We start from the raw sequence: 12,252 nt of genomic DNA on the forward strand, positions 1-12,252 counted from the left end.
ATGTTGTAGATAAAAGATCAAATTACAAAAAAAATGCTAAATCACACTGATAAACTGTGTTCTAAAATGATGTATTATTTTGAAACTTCAATGTTTGTAATGAATTTATTGTCATAATGAACAACTGGACGCTGCACTGCTGTGGGCAAAACAGAGACCTAGAAAGGAGAGCAAGGGTATATAGTGACAGAAGACTGAGTTATCGTCAGTAATGAACCTTTTCTATTTTACCCATTGGTTTTGATATTTTGTTTAGCTAGCTACTAAAGCTAAGCCTGAAAGCAGTGTTTGAGCAAACTGTCTCTTTGATTCTTTTCTCTGAGATTCTTCTTTCTCTTCCCCACCCCAGAGAAACCCTTTTATGCCACTCCTGGTGTTATCTCTCATCTACAGTTTTCTGTAGTCACGGTCACACCTCAGGGTTGTGCCCCAGAAAGAAATGGCAGAAGAGAATGGAGTCCTGTCAAATTCAATTTCAGTTTCCCAGACTGGCTGCACTCTTTAAGTATTCACCAGCCACATTCCTCTGATCAAGTTTCTCTCTAACCTCACTGTCATTTGCTGTTATTATTTAATATTGAAGTTATTTTTTGGATGGCAGTGCCATACTGTGTTTTTCACTTATGGTTTCCTTGATGGTGGATGATGTTGAAAATCTCTCAGCAGTATTTTCTCATCAATGTATGTATTCACATTTTTTAGACACTAAAGAATTATCAAAATAACAGTTGACCATATGGGTTCTTGTTAAATAGGGATTTGTTATATCAATAAATTATCTGACAGTATTTAAACTCTCCCTTCTCCACTCTCTGTGTTCCTCTCGCCCCCTGGTTATATTTGCCTTTCCATCCCTTCTCTCCCAGTTCCCTCCCTCCACGTCTGATGTCTATTTTATTTCCTGTGCTAAGATTCAAGCATCCTCTTTTGGGCCCTCCTTGTTATTTGACTTTTTTGGGTCTGGGGGCTGCATCAGAGGTATTTTGTACATTATAGATAATATCTGCTTATCAGTGAGTAAATACCATGCCTTTTGAGTCTTTGTTACCTAACTCAGGAAGTATTTTCTAGTTCTATCTATTACCTGAAAAATGTATGATGTTTTTGCTCTTAATTGCTGAATAGTATACCATCGTGTAAATGAACCACATTACTTTTATCCATTCTTCAGTTGAGAGACATCAGTGTCAGTTCAATTTTCTGGCTATTGCAAATAAAGCTGATATGAATATAACTGAGCAAGTGTCCTTGTGGTATGCTAGAGCATCTTTTTTATATATAACTAGGAGCTATGCTATGATTTGTTTATGCTCAGTCCAGGTAGTGGCACTATTAGAATCTGTGGCCTTGTTGGAGTAGGTGTGTCACTGTGTGTGTGGGCTATGAGACCCTCATCCTAGCTGCCTGGAAGCCAGTATTCTCCTAGCAGCCTTCAGATGAAGATTTAGAACTCTCAGCTCTGCTTGCACCATGCCTGCCTGGATGAGGCCATGCTCTCACCTTGATGATAATTGACTGAATCTATGAACCTGTAAGCCAATCCCAATTAAATGTATTCCTTTATAAGACTTGCATTAGTCATGGTGTCTGTTCACAGCAGTAAAACCCTAAGACAAGCAATAGAGCTATGTCCCAATTTTCTAAGAAACCACCAAATTTATATATATATATATATATGTATATATATATATATACATATATATATACAATTTAAGAATGATAAATTTAGAAGATAGATAGATAGGGAGACAGAGAGATAGAGAGATCTTTAGCTTACAAACATTCTTTTCTTCAAGATTTCTGAAATGTACAGAACATTTTTATGTCCACAGTCACACCATTGCACCCAAGAAATCCTTCCATTTATCTTCCAGTAATTTGGAATGTATGGATCAAGTTTTCCACTATCTGCTGCAGTCTCCAGTAAACACTCTGTTCAGAGTGCTTATATGTCCAAATTTGTAACATTCTACTTATGAGAAAGATACTGTAGCATTTGCCATTCTGTGTTTCAAAGTACAATATAATGTGTTAACTGATTTTAGAATATGAGTAAAATTTTGAGAAATGTATACACAGCATTTATTTCTTTAAAACATAATCTATTAGTTTTAGACAAATTGCAGAACTGCCTAACCAAGTTGCACAACGAAAAAAAAAATATTTTGTTTATTCTTTGGCCTTCACTTACTTGAAAAAAAGCATCAATTCAAAATATTTTCATATGTTGGAGGAATGCTTAACCTGATCACCATAACTAGCAGATGCTGGTGAGGAGAACATATGGTTTATTCATAGCACCTACAGTAAACTTTCAAACCTTTCCATGTGTCTCCTTTTTTCTTTTCTTGTGAAGTATCCTATGCTAGACGTTGTGTTTCCACATTTCATTGCTATGCTTATTGTCTACTAAGCAGGAACAGACTTTCAACATCTTCATCTGTCTTTCATGGAACAATCACAGAAGATGATGGACTTGTCGCCAATAGGCACCAATTATAAGTTAATCTTCCAAATGCTGGCTGCTCATTTAACATTGATGATATTCTGGTAAATTAGTGGAACAAAATCAATCATTTTATGTTATGGTTTCATTTTTGTAGCTGACAGAAATGTTAGAAATCAATATAGTGGTATGCCAGTTGACATAGCACAGGTATGCTCTCGCAAGTGAAGACATGGAGAAAGGACTTCTTGAGCCTTTAGCAGTGTTAAGATAGGCATAGCCCAATATGCTTGCAGCTCCCTCAGTTAGAATCTGAACTTTCATCATTATTTTAAAAATTCCTTAGTGTTAACTCAACCATTAAATACACTATAAATACAATTGTAACTAAAACTTGATAATCACATATTCAACCATACTGATGTAATGTGCATTTAAAACAATAACAATGTTGGCTCATTAGTAAACATCATAGATCAGAAAATTTAAAATAACTTGATATTCTAATGAATGCTTGATTTTTATTTTGAATCATTGAATGATATTTAAATGGCTTCTACAATTGGGAGATGACTTAGATAATTAATTTTGTATATAATTTTTACTTTAGATTGACCTTGGATAAATATGCTTTCAATGTAGCTATGACTTAGAGTTATAGATGTAATATGTCCCAACAAATATTTCATGTGAAATAAATTTAATATGAAAATGATATATATTTTAGATTAGCATATTTTACAAATAACATTTAATAAAGATGTTTAGGTTATCCTCCCATTTAATTTATTAATTTTAAAACAGTCCATAAACATTTATGGAAAAAGTAATGGGATTTTCTTTCTAATTTCATAGTATTCAAATTCTAATAAATATAAATACAAATTGGGTTTGTTATTAAAAATATGGCATAAGACTTATATTAAGCAAGTAAATAAATATTATGTTATATTTCCTTGATTTAAATATGCTTCTTTTTCTTTTTTTTTTTTGTTTTTTACTTTTTGAATGCTTGCATGCTACAGCTGTCTTCATTGAGCCTGATGTAAGCGTACTTTCTGTCCATGGTGATTTCACATTTGAAACTATGTTTTTAAACAAATAGTATTAGCCTTCAAAGTTGCCAACACAAAACAGAAAGATTTTAGGACTCAGTGGAAATGGAAGACATCAAAGAAGCAAAGCTTTCTGGAAACATCAGGACTGACACACATTTGAACTCACATAGACTGTGACAACATACACAGACATGAACAGATCCAAGACAGAAGGGCTTCCAGAATAAGACATCTCCAATTGATAACAGTGGATAGTAAATATATATATATTTTTTTCCATTAATGAAATCACTTGGTATTCAAACACATAAGGGTAAGCTCAACCAGCAAGTGTAGAAGGAAAAAAGGCAAAATCAGACTTAGCTTTAGACACTTTTTTGTTTTATATTAAATTATACTTTGTCTAGGCATTTTTCTCCGTATCGGGCTTTAATTATATATTCTGATATCAATTTTGATGTTATTATGGGATATTATTTTATGTTTAAATGTGTTTGTCTCATCAGCTATATGTGTTTCATATGTTCTTTTGTTCTTCATATTCTGTTTGTGTGTTTTGCCCTGGTTTTCCTTTTTGTTTTTATATTAACTTATTTTATCTTATTAATTTTATACATGTCTGATTGTTTTCTTATGAAATAGAACAAAGAAAGGCTCTATATGTGGGTGCTTAGACTAAGTGAACTAACTGGACTCAGAGAGCTAGAGAGAGAGAGAAGGGGGGGAATGAGAAGGAGCTATGGTAATTTTTCAGTAGAAACTTAATGGTAATTAGATGGCTAACCTCACACACACATACATATACACACATGTACACATACACGTATGTGTGTGTATAGGTGTTTGTATATACAATGGAGTGTTTTTAAGATATTAAAAATAATGGATTTTCATTTCTTGCCTGAAATTTATAAAAAGGCAATCACCACATTGAACAAAGTAAGTCAGAATTTTCTAGAGGCACAGAACTTATGAAGTAATTCACTCTTTTCCCCATACCCCCTTCTATCTATCTATCTATCTATCTATCTATCTATCTATCTATCTATCTATCTGAATTTATTGGATTAACTTGCAAACTGCAGTCCAACTAATCCTAGCTATGAATGGAAGGTCCAAGAATCTAGTAGTTGCTCAGTCCCATTAGGCTGGGTACCTAACTTGGAATTCCAAAGAAGTAGACACCGATAGACATGTTGGAAAAATAATTGTAAGCACGGCAAGGAAGAAAGGAACCCATCCCCTTTCAGCAGAAGTTATGGCTCAGATTAAAGGTTTGCCATAAGATTTGCACCTTAAGATCCAGACCTTGTCTTTGTCCCTCAGGATCAGAACCACAGATAATGCCCTATAGTTCTGATTGTAGTTTATTCCAGATTTGGTCCAGTTGAGCATCAATAGCCTTCACTGTCAGACATATGGTATGTAATAGAAACAAATGGAAAATAGGAAACATAGAGGCTCTGGATTGTGAAAAGTGCACCAAGTAGAGAACAGAAAACAATTTTAGCAAACAATGAATGCATGTTTTGAGGAAGTAAGTGCCAACAAAGTAATGGCGCCATCCATGACTTGATAAAGGTAGTGGATAAAACAATAAATAAAATGCAAACCTAACATTGCACAACAAATAAGATCAGTCCATACATTTGATGAGAATTCAAAAATTTATGTGTGAACTAATATATGTAAGAGAAACCTACAAATATGTAACTGCATAAATCATAACACATTTATAAAAAATCACAATAAAGCTATAAATATAATCATTTACCTTCCCTTCAAATTTTAATCCAACAATGTGGCTACTCTGGGAAGGAATCACATCTCAAGTCCTTCTCAGTCTTTTTAATCATGCTGGAATGCAGGCACTTAGTTGGTTTAGCCATGATCCCAAAAAATATAAGTAAATTTAGTTTATAGAAGTAAGCAGCTGTGTTCTAAAGTGATGTCTAATGGGCAGACAAACTGATGAATCAGAGAAAGCTTTGACCAAAGGATTTAGATAGGATATACCTAACTCTCACCAGAAAAGACAACAAAGAGAGGCTGCTTTAGAGCAGAACAGAGTAAGTAAGGGATGGATGGCAATTCAGTGAGTGCGAATGAGTTGAATTCAGACAATGCAATGAAAGTCAGTTCAGTACAGTTTGGTGCATTTCAGTTGAATGAAGTTTAGTTTAGTTGCTTTTGTGAAGTTCCGTTCAGTTCTGATCAGTTTGCGCAGTCAGTTCAGTTCTGTTGGTAGAATATAGAGGCAGTTTTTTGGTTTTTGTTTTTTGTTTTTTTTTCCAAACAGGGAAGTTAAGTTCACTGAGAAGCCAGAGAAACCAGTTTGAATCAATCAGATTGGAGAGGAGTTTTGAGTTAAAACAGCTGAGTTGAAGGAGCCAGCCAGAGTTCTGAAAAAACAGAAAGTGAGAGTCAATTCAACATAATATCTAAACATAGTAAAAGCAATATACAGCAAATCAGTAGCCAATATCAAAATAAATGAAGAGAAACTTGAAGCAATCTCACTAAAATCAGGACTAGACAAGACTGCCCACTCTCTCCCCACCTTCATGATAGTACTCAAAATCTTAACCAGAACAATTAGACAACAAAAAGATGTCAAAGGGATGCAAATTGGAAAGAAATAAGTAAAAAATCACTATTTGTAGGTGATATGATAGTGTACTTAAGTGACCACAAAAATTCCACCAGAAAACTCCTAAATCTGATCAACAACATCAGCAAAGTGGCTGGATATAAAATTAACTCAAACAAATCAATAGCCTTCCTCTACCCAAAAAATAAACTGGCTGAAAAAGAAATTAGGGAAACAACACCTTTTACAGTAGTGAGAAAGAATATAAAATATCTTGGTGAGAGGCTAACTAAGCAAGTGAGAGATATGTATAACTGACCTTCAAGTCTCTGAAGAATGAAATCAAAGAAGATCTCAGAAAATGGAAAGATCTCCCATGCTCATGGGTTGGTGGGATTAATATAGTAAAAATGGCCATCAAGCCAAAAACAATCTACAAATTCAATGTAATTCCCATCAAAAGTCCAACTAAATTCTTCATAGAGTTAGAAAGAGTAATTTGCAAATTCATCTGGAATAACAAAAACCCCAGGACAGCAAAAAACTATTCTCAACAATAAAAGAACTTCGGGTGGAATCACCATCCTTGACCTCAAGCTGCACTACAGAGCAATTGTGATAAAAACAAACAAACAAACAAACAAAACAAAACAAAAAACCTGCATGGTATTGGTACAGTGACAGGCACATCAGTCAATGGAATAGAATTGAAGACCCAGAAATGAACCCACAACCCAATAGTAACTTAATCTTTGACAAAGGAGCTAAAACCATCCAGTGGAAAAAAGAGCATTTTCAACAAAAGATACTGGTTCAAGGGACAGTTAGCATGTAAAACGAATGCAAATCTATCCATTCTTATCTCCTTGTACAAAGAAAGCTCAAGTCCAAATGGATCGAGGACCTCCACATAAAACCATACACACTGAAACTTATAGAAAAGAAAGTGGGGAAGAGCTTGGAGCACATGGACACAGGGGAAAATTTCCTGAATAGAACACCAATAGCTTATGCTCTAAGATCGAGAATTGACAAATGGGACCTAATAAAATTGTAAAGCTTCTGTAAGGCAAAGGACATTGTCAATAGGACAAAAAAGGCAGCCAACAGATTGGGAAAAGATCTTTAGAAACCCTACAACCGACAGAGGGATGATATCCAATATATACAAAGAAATCAAGAAGTTAGACTCCAGAGAATCAAATAGCCCTATTAAAAATGGGGTACAGAGCTAAACAAAGAATTCTCAATTTAGGAATACTGAATGACTGAGAAGCACCTAAGGAAATGTTCAACACCCTTAGTCATCAGGGGAATGCAAATCAAAACAACCCTAAGATTCCACCTCACAGTTGGGCATGGTGGCACACGCCTTTAATCCCAGCACTTGGGAGGCAGAGGCAGGTGGATTTTTTGATTTCCAGGCCAGCCTGCTCTACAAAGTGAGTTCCANATCCAGAGAATGAGGAAAAGAAAATCCAGAGTCACAGAATTTCACTGAGGCAAGTATAGATGGTTAGAATATGGGTCTGGGACCATGTTCTGAAAGTAATATAGTTGTGTTCTCAAAAGTTAAAAATAAAAAACAAATATAAAATTAAAAAAATAAAATCATGACTAAAAAAAAAGCAAAAAACAAATCCAACAACAACAAAAAAGATTCCACCTCACACCAGTCTGAATGACTAAGATCAAAAACTCAGGTGACAGCATATGTTAGTGAGGATGTGGAGAAAGAGGAACACTCCTCCATTGCTGGTGGGATTGCAAGGTGGTATAACCACTGTGGAAATCAGTTTGGCAGTTCCTCAGGTAATTTGACATACCTGAGGACCCAGCAATACCACTCCTGGGCATATACCCAGGTGATAACATGAAATAAAGACACCTGCCCCTCTATGTTCATAGCAGCCTTATTTATAATAGCCAGAAGCTGGAAAGAACCCAAATGTCCTTTAATGGAGGAATGGATATAGAAAATGTACATTTACACAGGGGTGTACTACTCAGCTATTAAAAATGATGAATTCATGAAATTCTTAGGCAAATGGATAGAAATAGAAAATATCATCCTGAAGGAGATAACCCAATTACAAAAGAACACACATGGTATTCATTCACTGGTAAGTGGATATTAGCCCAGAAGTTTGGAATACCCAAAATACAATTCACAGACCACATGAAGCTCAAGAAGAAGGAAGATCAAAGTATGGATGCTTCAGCCTTTCTTAGAAGGGGAATCAAAATACCCATGGGAGGAGATACACAGACAAAATTTGGAGTAGAAACTGAAGGAAAGGTCATCCAGTGACTGCCCCACCTGGGATCCATCCCATATACAATTACCAAACCCAGACACTATTGTGGATGCCAACAAGTGCTTGCTGACAGGAGCCTGATATAGCTGTCTCCTGAGAGGCTCTACCAGTGCCTGACAAATACAGAAGTGGATGCTCACTGCCATCCACTGGACTGAGCACTGGGTCTCCAATGGGGGAGCTAGAGAAAGGACCCAAGGAACTGAAGGGGTTTGCAGCTCCATAGGAGGAACAACAATATGAGCCAGTCAGTACCCGGAGCTCCCAGGGACTAAACTGTCAACCAAAGTGTACAGAAGGAGAGACTCAAGGGCCCTGCAGCATATGTAGCAGGGGATGGTCTTGTGGAATATCAATGCGAGTAGAGGCCCTTGGTCTTGTGAAGGCTCTAAGAACCAGTGTAGGGGAATCCCAGGAGAGGGAAGCAGGAGTGGGTGAGTTAGTGAACAAGGAGAGGGAGGATGGAATAGGGGGATTTTCAGCGGGGAAATGAGGAAAGGGTATAAAATTTGAAATGTATATATAAATAAAGAAAATGTCTAATAAAAAAACCCACTGAGATGACAATTACATCTGGCAAAAAAAGTTACTTTTACACTTTGATGTTGAATTAAATAAGAGATTATAGAAGATGTACATATTTGACATAGACAAAATACATGAAAACTATATTCTATGAATAAAGACTTTTATCAAAAGATGTTAAAGTGAATGATGTATATGAGAAGGGATGGCTTCAGGGTAAATATATTTCATATTTCTAAGATACATACTTTTATGATTTCTAGAAGGAAAATGTATCATTTGTGTGTCTAAGATATAAAATGTTATGTAGTAAGGATACTTTCAAACAAATGCCACTCATATTTTTTTATAATGAAATATACCCTTGACTAACTTTACAGATGTTATATTTGTATAGCTCTTGTATCTTATCCATGTCAATGTACAGTTTAGATTAAGTGTATCATTACCAAATATCTAAGATGATACACTCATAATAGTTAACCAATATACCTTTATTGAGTACTCTATGTTCATTTTAGTAAATATATTTATCATATTTTTACTTGGAATGATTTTGTAAAAGTAAATAATTTTGATAAAAGAAATTTATAAAGATAATAATGATATAGATAATTTAAGTCATCCATTTTGAAATAAAACCATTTTACCAACAAATTAATCAGAACTTGTTTTACCTTTCTGAATAAAAGCATATTTAAATTAAACAAAATTAGATATGTGTTAAGTGTTATATCCATATATACAATATTTATATATTATTTATATATTTATATGATGTATACTATAACATTAAAATTTAAAAACTATCGGTATGTTTTAAGACACAGTTAATTAAATATATTCCCCTATTGATATCTTCTAAATTAGGCATACAAGTACACTGACAGAATTTGTATTCTTCTCTTTAAATTAAGGTGACTTTTTTTTTTTACAGATAGTGAGTTTGAGTAGTACATTATGACATTTAAAATTTGATATTATGTAAATTTTTATGCTAAACATTAAGGTATTTTGACTTGAAAAATGTGGAGGTCAGACAATTTATACAAAATTCATTACTTATTCAAAATTAATTCCACTCAAGTATTTGAAACGAAGTTTACTTATCCCATTAGATCACTGGATTTACTATTGGTATAGATCAAGAGCATGCTGGTGTAGGTGCAGTAAAGTGTTGAGAATAAATGATGTTTTTCAAAAATATTAATATAGTTACTTTAAATTTATAATAGAAATATATGTCAAAGTATTAGATTTCAAAAATAGGCTCTTATTTCATTCTGGATACATTTAATAACTGCTTTGTATTAATGAAATAATTTATTTTAAGGCCTTATGATTTTTACTCAATTATTTTTAATAAATTATTAGGTTTTTGTTTTACAAAGTTTTTTTTAAAACTTTGTTCTTATATCATACCTTAAATCCAAAACACACTTTACCCTCCTCTTCAGTCCCTCCTCCCACATCCCTTCCTCCTTCTCATACCTCACCCATCAAAGAACTCGGGACTTTCAGGGATATCCACTGAACACAGCCTAAGAGAATATGATAGGATTTGCCATAAACCCTCATATCGCAGCTGGATGTGGCCATCTAGGAGGAGGAAAACTATCCCAAGGACAAGAGAAAGAGTCAGACACCGCAACTCCCACTGTTGGCTGTTTCACAAGAATACTATGCTACACAACCTTAAGATATGTAGGAAACATGGCTCAGACTCTTATGGGCTCTACAATTGCTTCTTCAGTGTCTGTGAGCTCTATATATGCCCTGCTTAGTTGGTCGTGTGAGTTGTGTTCCTGTAGTGTTCTTGACCCCTTTGTCTCCTGCAATCCTCCCTTCCCTTGTATTACATGGTTCCATAGGGGGCTCCTATTGCTTGCCTCAGGTCTCTGGCTCTGCTCCCATTGGTTGCTAGATGATGCCTCTCTGATGACATTTGGGCTAGGCACTTATTTATGAGTATATCAGAATATCATTAGAAAACATTACACAGACTGGTTCTACCCTAGATTTCTAGAGTGTCCTGTTTCTGATTTGTCATCCAAGCAATGTCAAATACTAGCACCATGGCAATGCGTGTGCACATTTCAGAACATCCAGGAGTTGGGCTACTCTCTCACTTATACAACAACATTGACCCAGATTATATTGCAGGCAGAGCATACTGGGCATGGAAAGTTCTGTGGCTGGGTCCCAGTCTCACAGTTAGGAGGTTGCTTAGTTATAGAAAGTGGCAAGTTCAGCTTCCATACCTCACATTACTAGAAGACTTTGCTAGGGTCAGTCCCAGACTCCCAGGAGGTTCCATGGCACTAGGTTTTTACCTCAACCTCCAACTGCCCTACAATTCCAGAGGTTTCTCGAAATACTTTCTCTTTCCATCATTTCTAACCGTACCTGATCCTTCCTGTTTCCATTCCTACCTCCAAAATTTATTTCTCCTTCCCAGAGAACTGCACGTGTCACCCCCCTCTCCCGTTAGCCTGTTTGTGTTTGCATATTATAATGATTGTTCTTTACTTAACAGCTAATGTCCACTTATCAGTGAGTACATATCAAGTTTGTCTTTCTGGGTCTGGGTTACCTCACTCAGGATAATCTTTCTAGTTCCATTCATTTGCTTGCATATTTCATGATGTCATTTTTTTTTAACAGTCGAGAAGTACTTTATTGTGTAAAAAGTAGGAGGGTACAGATACAAACAGAGAATTGTCAATAGAAGAATCTCAAATGGCTAAAAAAAAAAAATCCTTAAGGAAATGTTCAACACCCTTAACTGTCAGGAAAATGTAAATCAAATCTACTTTGAGATTCCATCTTACAGCTGTCAGAAAGGATAAGTTCCAAAACACAAGGGCAGTTCATGCAGACAAGGATGGGGAGCAATGGAACATGTCTGCATTGCTGTTAGGGGTGCAAACTAGTACAATCACTATGTTAATCAATATTGAGATTCCTCAGAAAGTTGAGAATTCATCTACCTCAAGATCCAGCTGTGTATATACCAAAGGGATTGTCCACCCAATAACAAGGACACTTGCTCAGCTATTCTCATTAGGGTTTCAGTCATAATAGTCAGAAACTGGAAACAACCTGCATGTCCCTCAACCAAAGAATAGAAAAAGAAATAGTGGTACAAAGATTTATGTTATACTTTTATGTGTAATCTTTATTGGTGTAAATGTATACCACTTACATGCTCCTGCTCATACAGGCAAGCAGAAAGGGTTAGAGGCACTAAAGTAGGAGTTCCAGGCAGATATGAGCTGCTGGGCAAGAATTCCTGCATCAAAAATTCAGTCCTCT

Source organism: Mus caroli, chromosome 14 (genome assembly GCF_900094665.2).
Source record: "Mus caroli chromosome 14, CAROLI_EIJ_v1.1, whole genome shotgun sequence".
NCBI classification, from domain to species: domain Eukaryota; kingdom Metazoa; phylum Chordata; class Mammalia; order Rodentia; family Muridae; genus Mus; species Mus caroli.